Source organism: Manis pentadactyla, chromosome 10 (assembly GCF_030020395.1).
Source record: "Manis pentadactyla isolate mManPen7 chromosome 10, mManPen7.hap1, whole genome shotgun sequence".
NCBI classification, from domain to species: domain Eukaryota; kingdom Metazoa; phylum Chordata; class Mammalia; order Pholidota; family Manidae; genus Manis; species Manis pentadactyla.
The window spans coordinates 95,791,212-95,800,757 of NC_080028.1; positions in this window are offsets into that span (position 1 = coordinate 95,791,212).

Genomic DNA, 9,546 nt, shown 5'->3' on the forward strand with positions numbered 1-9,546 from the left:
TTGCCCTCCTGAGTCCCTTGTTCCCTCTGGAGGAGATGGGGAGAGAGGTGTCCCCCACCAGCCTGCAGCTCCCTGGCTCAGGACACAAGGGGCAGTGTCTGCTAGTGAGGTGGGGGGCAGGGAGCGAGGTGGAGGAGATTCTGAAAGAGCCCTCCCTCTACCCAGGCCTGGTTCCCTCTGCTCTCTAAGAGTTGGCTTTCCTGGAAATCAAGGACTCGGCTGCCGAGAAACTTGTCAGACCTGTTTGTGTCCCGAGGAACCTGGCCAGAGCCAAGCTGGAGGAAGTGGGTGCCAGGGGCACTTGCTTGCCCGCCTGGCAGCTCCAGGCTCTCCTGCTCCGTGACACCCAGGTCAGCCTGCCCTGCCATGGCCAGGCTTCACGGGGACAGAGGGGCAGCCAGTGGCAAAGGCCAGAGGGGCTCTCAGTGTCTCAGGATGGAGGCCGTTCCTTAGCTCATTCATTCCTCCATCCTTTAGACTTCCATCCACCTATATCCTCTGTTCCAGGGCCCACCACCAACACCCACCACTGTCCTCCAGGGGTTCTGAGTGGGTGAGGCACATGCACCAGAGTGACCTGGTTCCAGCAGCCTAGGGGGTCAAGGGAAAAGAAGGCAAGCGGTGAGTGGTGAGCCAGGTGTACAGCTGCTGGAGGCTCTGGCCGCTGCCTTGCTGGAGTCTCCATAGCATCACTTGCTCATGGTTCATCAGTGGTCTTGGCTGCCCCTGACCTGGGCCCATCATCAGCTGCTTTTAGTTACCATGACTCTCTATCCAGTTCTTGAGGGACACTGGGCTCTGGGTGACCCCTGATGGGTCCCATGAGGTACTCCTCTGGTCCAAGCAGCTGGGGTGGTCTACAGAGCTGCCCCTTCAGGGGTAGGGGCAGAGGTTCCTGAAAGTCAGAGGGAAATTAGGAGGAGCACGCCTACTGATGGACACATCATCTCTCCTGAGGCATATCTGAAATCACTTTTTTAAAGGTACAGTAACTCCTTGTGGCCTCCCTAACCTCCTCCATGCTCTGGGCTCTGGGCTCCAGCTGCACAGCTTCATTTGGTTCCTTGAGTGTCCTGCATTTCCTCTTGCCACAGGACCTTTGCATATGTTGTTCCTTCTGCCTGGAACTCTCTCCCAGGCAACAACTCCTCCTCCTTTGCCCATTTACCCATTTCTGAGCTTTCTGCTCTCAGCTTTGCAGCACAGCCCCAGGCCCTGATGCCTGGAATAGGCCAAATCTCCTTCTGTGTGTTTTCACGGCACCAAGAGCTTTTGCTGGGGAAGTTTGTAAGACTGCTGCTAGGGAGGTTTGTCTTCCCCACGGGGCTATAAGCCTGCCATCAGGTTGGGTTTTGTCTGTGGCTGCACCCCAGCACCCTGCCCTGGACCTGGCACATAGTAGACTCTCAGGTAACATTTAACCAATTCCACGAGGCCCAGAGAGCTGACCCTGAATTGCAGGATGCCTCTGGAGACAGCTTCTGTGGCCAGCTGCTGCAGGCTCTGGGCCTCCAGGAAGACACTACAGGCCAGAGGCGGAGGTCAGAGATGGCAGCCAGTCCAGAGCCATGCCCAGGGCTCAGTGGGGCCTGCCCTATCCGCCTGGGCCCTCCTCTCCCCACAAGTAGAATGGGACCCTGTGACTGGGGTCTCAGGGATCTCCAGCTCCCTGAGCAGCAGCAAATCCCGAGGCCATGGCCATCCCTGGGGATGCCTGGCTGTGTTGCACTGAAGGTGACCTGTCTTGAGAGCTGGCCAGACTGACTGTCCTGGAATTTTTGTTGACTGACCCCAGGCCTCATAGATGATGGGCAGTAAGCCCAGGCATGGCCACGGCAGGCCTTCATATCCCCAGGGGATTGGGTCCAGTGATCTGGCCTTGTCCTGGCCCCACCCCCAGTCAGCTGGGTTTCATTGAGGGTAATTAGCTCAGCAAGACGCCTGGGTCTTGGCATTTCATTTTCCACTGCAATCTGTCAGCCGGGGCCTTCGGACAGTGGCCCCATGTAAATCATGAGGGGATCACTGTTAAGAGAAACGGCAAATTCCTTCCACCCATGTGGCTGGCTAAACTGACGCTGAGAGCAGATTCCCTCCTGGCGCTCACTCAAGAATGGCCAAGTCCTTTGAAGGTCTTTCCAGGATGGACCCCAAGGGCTTGGAGCCGGCTGGGCGGGGACCCTCCTGGGGAGCCTCTGCTGGTGGTGGAGGGCAGGGGCCTCCAGGGCCACGGGGTTGCTGGAGAGACTCTGCCTAACTGGGCTCCTCCAAAGCTCTGTGTCTCCATGGCAACCCTGGGGGTGACTTTTTCACAGCCAGGCAGTGGCTGGGGAGTGGGGTCGGAGGAGCTAACAGTGTCCTCAGCCAGGGACACCAGACCTCAGAGCAATGAAACGTCCCAGTGGAATTTTAGGCCTCAGGGGTGGGGAGGGCAAGTGGTGAGGTCTGAGGGGAAGGCCCTGTAGCCTCCGAGTCTGATGGGAAATTCTACTCCATTCCTGCTGAGAGCTGAGCCCTGGGCTAGGCCACAATTTCAGTCTGGCTGAGGGTTAGTCTGGGCCTCTGTGGACCCCCAAGTGTCTGTGGCTGTCCCTTCCTGTCTATCTCATATACAAAGCCCACCAGCCTCACTGAACAAAGGCAAAGAAAAGTCCTGCAGTGGACGCGCCGAAGGCAGCAGAGGCCTGTGCCGGCTCTGCAGCCCCGCCCAAGGCCTGAGCGTGTATTCGGCTGCACCTCTTCTAGGTGTGTAACCCTGGCCAGTCACTAACCCCATGGTGACTCAGTTTCCCTATTTGGAAAATGATGATAATAATAGCACTAACCTCCCAGGATGCCCCATGCAGGCCAGCTAGGGATCCGGTGGTGGACAGGCAGACATCATCCGGGCCCCCCTGCGCCTACATCCAGGGCAACGCAGACACCATGACCAGTAATGACATTGTGATGCCAGAAGGACTCAGGTTGGTAGAGAGATAGACAGATAACCTGAGACAGGCGGGGAGGGAGAAGGCCACCTGTGCAGGCCATGGTCAAGTTTTGTTCCTGGAATAGACATGTCTATTTCATTGGGAGTGACATGATCACAAATGTAATTTAATAATATGTGACATGTGACATGGGTGCAGTCAGGAAAGGTCTGTGGAACTGAAGAAGCAGAGAGGAAATGCCCAGGATAGACTGGGAGGCTTCTTGGAGGAGGTGATAATCTAAAGAATGGGTAGGAGAAACTTGAACAGAAAGGGAATGATGACAGGCCTCCAGGTAAGAGGTGGAAAAAGGAAATGTTCTTCCAGAAAATTCCATTCCTGATTACATCAAAGAAAGAGGCTTGGTATGGTGCTGGCAGGTCTTTGGCCAACCCACTGCTGTTTTCAACAACCAGGGAGCAGAACCCAAGAGCCTTCCTTCAGCCACAGCAGCCAGCAAGAACTGAACATGGTTTTGGTTTGTTCTGTATATTCTTATGGTCATCTTAAATTTTTTGGCATGTGGGACTAGCTTTTCATTTTCGGTAGTGAGGTTCCTAGAAAAGCTTTCTTTAAAATAAATGTGTGTACATGATTTGATTTAAGGAAAATGATTGCTGTAAACAATATTTAGGGGCAAAAATCATGAATATGGGTTGTGAATCACTGAGGTTTAGGAAAGGCTGAATTCTAGAAGAATTCTGAAAGCAAATTATCCAGAACTTTCTGGAACCCCTGTGCCGAAAATGTTAGCTTTCAGCCTTGAGTCTAAATGCCCTTAAACAAAGAGACTCCATCCTGGACCCCAAACCAGTAGGGTGGGGCCAAGGGAGTGTGGCTGCTTGCTGACAAGACAGACAGGCTCCCAGGCACATGAGAGATTGCTGCTGGCTGTGCACATAAGCTGAGTTGATCGTCTTGAAGTCAAACTCTCTGGGTGATTCGGGTGCTAGTTCCATTCCAGTGCTGTGGCATCCTGGGGCACTTTGCACATGACACTCTCCCACAGCCTGCCCAGGTGGCGCCTACCACCCCCACTCCACCTGCTGCCTCTGCCCCAGCCTCTCCCAGCTTGGTGTGGCACGGGGCTCTCAGGCTCGCCCTGTGCCTGCGTGTTGAGTGTGGGGCAGATAGGATGTCAAGCCTTCTTTATTGGTGCAGTTGGGACCTCCCAGCCATGCTTGGCTCCAGGAGGAGCCATCAGTGCTGTCACCCCAGCCTCTCCTTGGGGTCAGCAGGTCACACTGACCAGAAGCTGAGGTACGTAGCAGGGGGATGTGGTACCCACAGGAGTTCACAGCATCCAAGGCTACATTCATGCAACCAGGACTTGGGAGGGGATGCCTGTTCACCCCAGAATGATTGGGCCCCCCACTCCTAGACCACAAAGACAGACAGAGGTAAGATCAGGATGGGACATGAGGGAGGCTGGGAGGATGTTCTGTGAGCGCATGTGGGCAGGGTGGGGATACCCTATCTTCAAATCCCTGTCCCAGAGCAGAAGGTGGGACTGGCTCAGGTATCTCCGAAGGTAGAGCCAGGCACTTTTCGGGAGCAACAGGGACCCAGTCTTTGCACTGCTCAGAGGAGGGACTTTCTGCCAGCCTGAGCCATCCCAGGTGCCTGGGCAGGGAGGGAATTGCCCATGACTGGAGGTATGCAAGACAGTGCTGGTGACTACATAGTAGGGAAGGGGCAGGCTGGCTTTCAGAACCCAGGGTTGCTCCTTGGGGAAGAAAGACAGGGATACATAAAGCACCCAGCCTGGTGCCTGGCATACAGGGGATGTCCCTCTCCTCCTACACCTGCCTGGCTTCATTGTGGCCCAACCAGGATCACAGAGCCCTCGGCAGGCTGACCCAGAAGGACCCTCCAGGGTCACTGGGGTGGAAAGGGCTCCAGGAACAGATAAGAAAACTGAGACCCAGAGGGAGCATGCCACCCTGCTCTAGACCATTCCGTTTGCCCACACCCCTAAATATCTTCAGGATCACATTCCTGTCTGAGGCTTGTTATTAGGGCAATGGATGCTAATGCACATGTGTGTGGCTGGGACAGAGTGGGGGGTAACATGTTAGCATTCGGCCTCCTGTGTGCCGACGGTGGGCTGTGAGGTAGGTTTTCATGCCTAAGGCAGGTCGGGGGGACCTGGGGCTCCTTAGTTAGCAGAGAGAGGGCACCCAGGAGGCTGTGTCTTGCTGAACAGGTCCTTCCTTCTCTGGGCCCCAGACCTTTCTGTGCCGTGAGGACCAGGACATTGGAATGGGGGGTGGCTGTGGGTGTGGGCCTAGCAGTGGGGCTGGGAGGGATAGGCCAGCCTGGAGCCGCCCTAATCTGGGGCTTAGCTCTGGCTTCAAAACTGGCGGCTTCAGCTCTGTTGGAATGTCCAGTCATGGTGGGGTGGAGGGGGGAAGCCTGTTTCCCATCAAGCTCCAGAGAGTAACTGTGGCCTCTTGGGGGCCATGAGGGGGGTGGGTGGGTGGCATGAGGGAAGGGCTGGGGATCTCAATGTGGGCATCTGGGGTAGGGGAGTCCATCCCGTACCACCGTGTGACCTCAGGCCAATGGCTTAACCTCTCTGGACCCTGGAATTCTTCCTCAGAGAAACAGGGTAAGTGGTGCCTCCCTCCCAGGGCAGCACTTGGTGTAGGGTCTGGCCCAGGGTCGGGGGACCCCAGTCTGCATGACCGGGTGAGTATAAATTCTTAAAGCGAGGGTGGCCCTTGTGGCCCCACAGCGCCATCTACTGACAGCTGAGCAGCCTCACCCAGATCCAGGGACCCCAAGGTCTTCCCGGCCTTGGCACCTTCTGGGCAGCCATGCGCACAAGGTTAAAAGGGCAATTTGGAGGCAGACAGGATTGAAGGGGAGTCCTGGCTGCCTAGATTTCTGGCTGAACAGCAGGGCATGCTTTTAAAACTCTTTGAGTCTCAGTTTCCTATAAAAGCAGCAAACACTTCAAGCATGCCCACTGTGCTTCATGTGAATTCACATATATAACTCTCCCAACGACCATGGAAAGTAGAGCCTATGTCTATCTCTACCTTACAGATGGGGAAACGGGCCAGAGAGGGTAATACACTGGCCCAAGGCTGCACATAGCAGAGCTGGGATTTGAACCCCGGCAGCCGGCTCCTCAGCACTTCCTTGGCCAAGAAAGACACACCGGTATAGCTACCTTGCATGTGGCAGATAGACTTACTCCTGAGAACTTGACTGAAACGCTTGGCTCAAGGTGGTGTGTTTCGAGAACTCTAGCCTAGGATTTACATTTGCTCTGGGTTCACGTCCTGGCTCCTTTTCTTACTAGCCGTGGGACCTGGGCAAGCCGCCCACTGCTTGGTGCCTCAGGGTCCTTACTGCTGTTTCGGTGGGGGCATCAGGAGGAAGCAGGGGAGGGACGCCCAACACCAGGCAGCAGTGAGCACTTCGGCATCCTCACGTATCAGCGGTGCCCTGGCTCCAGGCCGGGGGCCTGGGTGGTCCCTTTTAGCTGATCTCCATACTGCAGCAGTCCCGCGACCCCGGGCACCAGACTGCCAGCAGCTGGGGAGGAGGCTGGATTCTCAGCTCTTTGCCCTGGTGCTGGGTCTTGGGGTGTGAACTGAGGCTGCCTGAGCCCTGGAGCCTCCAGTAGAGAAAGAAGCCGCCATGGAGGGGCCTCGCCCATCAGCCTGATTCATGCTTTCCTCCAAATTCATTGGAAGTTCCTCTCCTCCTGGGCCTCCAGGGGCCTCCTGCACAGCCTAACCCTACCACCCACTAGGGAGCCAGGGCCCTCCCAGGACAACGGTGGGTGTAGGAGGAAATGCCTGCCACTGTCTGTCTGTCATGTAATCTGCTCTGTCATCCCTGGTTCCCTGGTCTGCAAATACAAGATACAAGATACTTTGTATCTCCAACCACTTACGGCTCTAAAGCTCCTCCAGCTTTTCCCTTCCTGCTTCAGGGGTGTTGGATTAGCCAAAGAACACGGATTCTAGGCCTCCAAACACCTCTACTGGGGAGGCCTTGTCTGTGTCATTTGAGCCCCCACCCCCACCCCCCGTGAGAGCCGCAAGCTTCCCAGCCAGGGGGGCATGTGCGGTTGGGGGATGGAAGGGGCAAGGATGGGGCTGCGAGGCTCAGGGTCGGGGACAGCCGTCCCCACCCAGCCTGCCTCCTTCCACATGGGCCTCCCTCTTGGTGCGCTGCCCCATCCCAGCAATGTCCTCCTCAGCCCTGTAATTGCTGGTTCTTCTCCTTCCTGTCCCACCCCCAGGCTTCAAGTCTTTGCTGGCAGACAGGAGTCCTCTGTAAGAGCCGGAGGCGTGGGCTGGCTTGAGCACACCCAGATTAAATGGAAACGGAAGCAGGCACTCCAGAGACCCACTGTCCAAACTGGGAGACTTTGGGGTGGTCCTTGCAGATCAAGCTGGGCCCAGAGTAGCCCTGGCTGGGCTCTGAGGTTCCTCACTCGGCCACCGTGCAGGGAGACACTCCCAGATGGGGTCTGTCTCTATGCAAACCAGCCAGTGACGGGGGGGTGGGGAGCTCCCGACATCGAGTGTTGGGCACCTGGGCCACCCGGTACTTAGCTCTGGACAGTCTCCACAGCACTTGGAACTTCACTCGGAGGCTCAGGCCTGCCAACACCTGGGAGGGAGGCCAAGTAAGCAGGAAATCCCATTTTACAGATGAGAAAGCTGAGGCCCAGGGAGGAAAAGCAGCTTGTCTTTGGACACACAGTCAGGCAGTGGCATTTGGACCCCAGAAGCCAGGGCTGAGGACTCCAGGCCCAGCACACTCCCCATCGGCTGCCCTGGGGCTCCAGTCACTGCTTCTGGGATGTTTCCTCGGGACAGAACATGGAACACATGGGTCCCTAAAGGTTGGGGCTGCTGCAGTTCAGGAGTGGGGCAGCTGCTGGGAACAAGGTAAAGGCCCAGGAGGAAGGGGTGCTTTAGACGAACTGGGGATGCAGCACAGGGGAGGACGCTGAGAGGCAGGTGACTGGAGGCGTCTGGAGCTGGGGAGGGAACTGACACTTTTTGAGCCCCTGTATGCTGGTCCCTGTGCCTCGGGCTTCACATGGTTGATCCCTCTGGAACCTCTCTTTGGTCTTGGGATATTGGCAACAATAGATCTTGATAAAAATCTCTTATCTCGAATACTTTTTAAAATCCTGTAGGTCAATAATGGAACCATAGCAACAACCAAAAAACAGGCAGGTGACAAAAAGGATCTCCAGATGGCCAATCAAAACCTGAAAAGATGTTCAACCTCTTTCCTCATAAGGAAAATGCATGCATATTAAAGCTTCAGTAAGGCACACACCTTCCAGAATGGCTAAAATGAAAAAGGTGGGTGCTAATAGCCCCATTCCGCAGATGAGGAAACTGATGCTCAGAGAAGCTAAGACACTTGTCCATGCAAGGATGCCCTGGGCTGTCTGTCCTCAGAGTGTGCTGTCTTTCTGCTTCTAGGACGTGGCCAGGCTGCCTTCCACTGACCAAACTTCCTGAGTCTATCAGTCACTTTGCAAACCACCCATGGGTACCTCCTTCGGCCTGGCCTGTGCTGGGCCCTGGAAACCAGGGCGGACTTAGCCCAGCCTCCATTCCCGAGTAGCTATGTCCTGAGAGTAGCGGGCACATCCACAATCAGCCCTGGCATGGGCTGTGTGGAGACCTGGGAGGCGCAGAGGAGGGAGATGCCCTTGTTGCCAGGGGTGGAGAGAAAGCTGGGCACTGAGGAGCTGGGCTTGCCACAGCAGAAGGAGCTTTGGGAAGCAGTGGACAGCCAAGCTTGGCAGGTGGTCAAGGGCAGGCCCTGTGGCTGAGAGAGGCCCTCAGGGCAGGGAGCAGGGCCTTGGGCCTCCAGCCAGGCCTGGGTGGTTATCCTGAGGGCACAGGGAGCCACATTTGAGGGCCTGGGGGTCCACATAGGGAATGGGTGGAAGGACCGAGCTGCCATCCACAGAGTGATGACAGAGGCCACTGCTGGATGCATCACGAGGCTGGGGACAGTGAGGGCAAATGTGCCCAGGCCTGGACTCCTGCCCTGCGAGTTCTTGGAGAAGCCAGAGGCTGCTGCCCCATCTTCGTGGATGGGGCCAAGGAGATTGTGGGGAGGGCAGAGGGCAGCACGCCTTTGGCTCCCAGGCTGTGTTCTGTGAGCTCACAGAAAAGTAGGGCCTGCTGTGAGCTGAAGGCCAAGGCATTCTGGCAGAGCCTATCCAAGGTGGGGCCAACTGCTCCCTCTGACCGGTCCCTTCCCCACAAGGAGCTGGCAGCCACCAGGGCACCAAGCCCAGACTCAAGGTCTCCTTAGCTCCAGCCTCCAGTTGGTTCCAGTATGTCGCAGCCACTGGTCTGGGGTGGTGTGTGTCTGCCTGATGTCACCAGCCAGCTTTGCCAAAGCTGACTGACCAGAGTAAACTGGCTGCTGGGTTTCGAGCGAGGAGCAGGGGCTGAGGGGCTGGGCTGCCCCTGCCTTTCCAGGTGCACAGGGCGCTTGGCAGGGTCTGGGCCCCAGCTGGGCCTGGGCTTGCTGTACAGGGTGGACGTCCAGCTGCCTGCCTGTGCACCATGTGGGC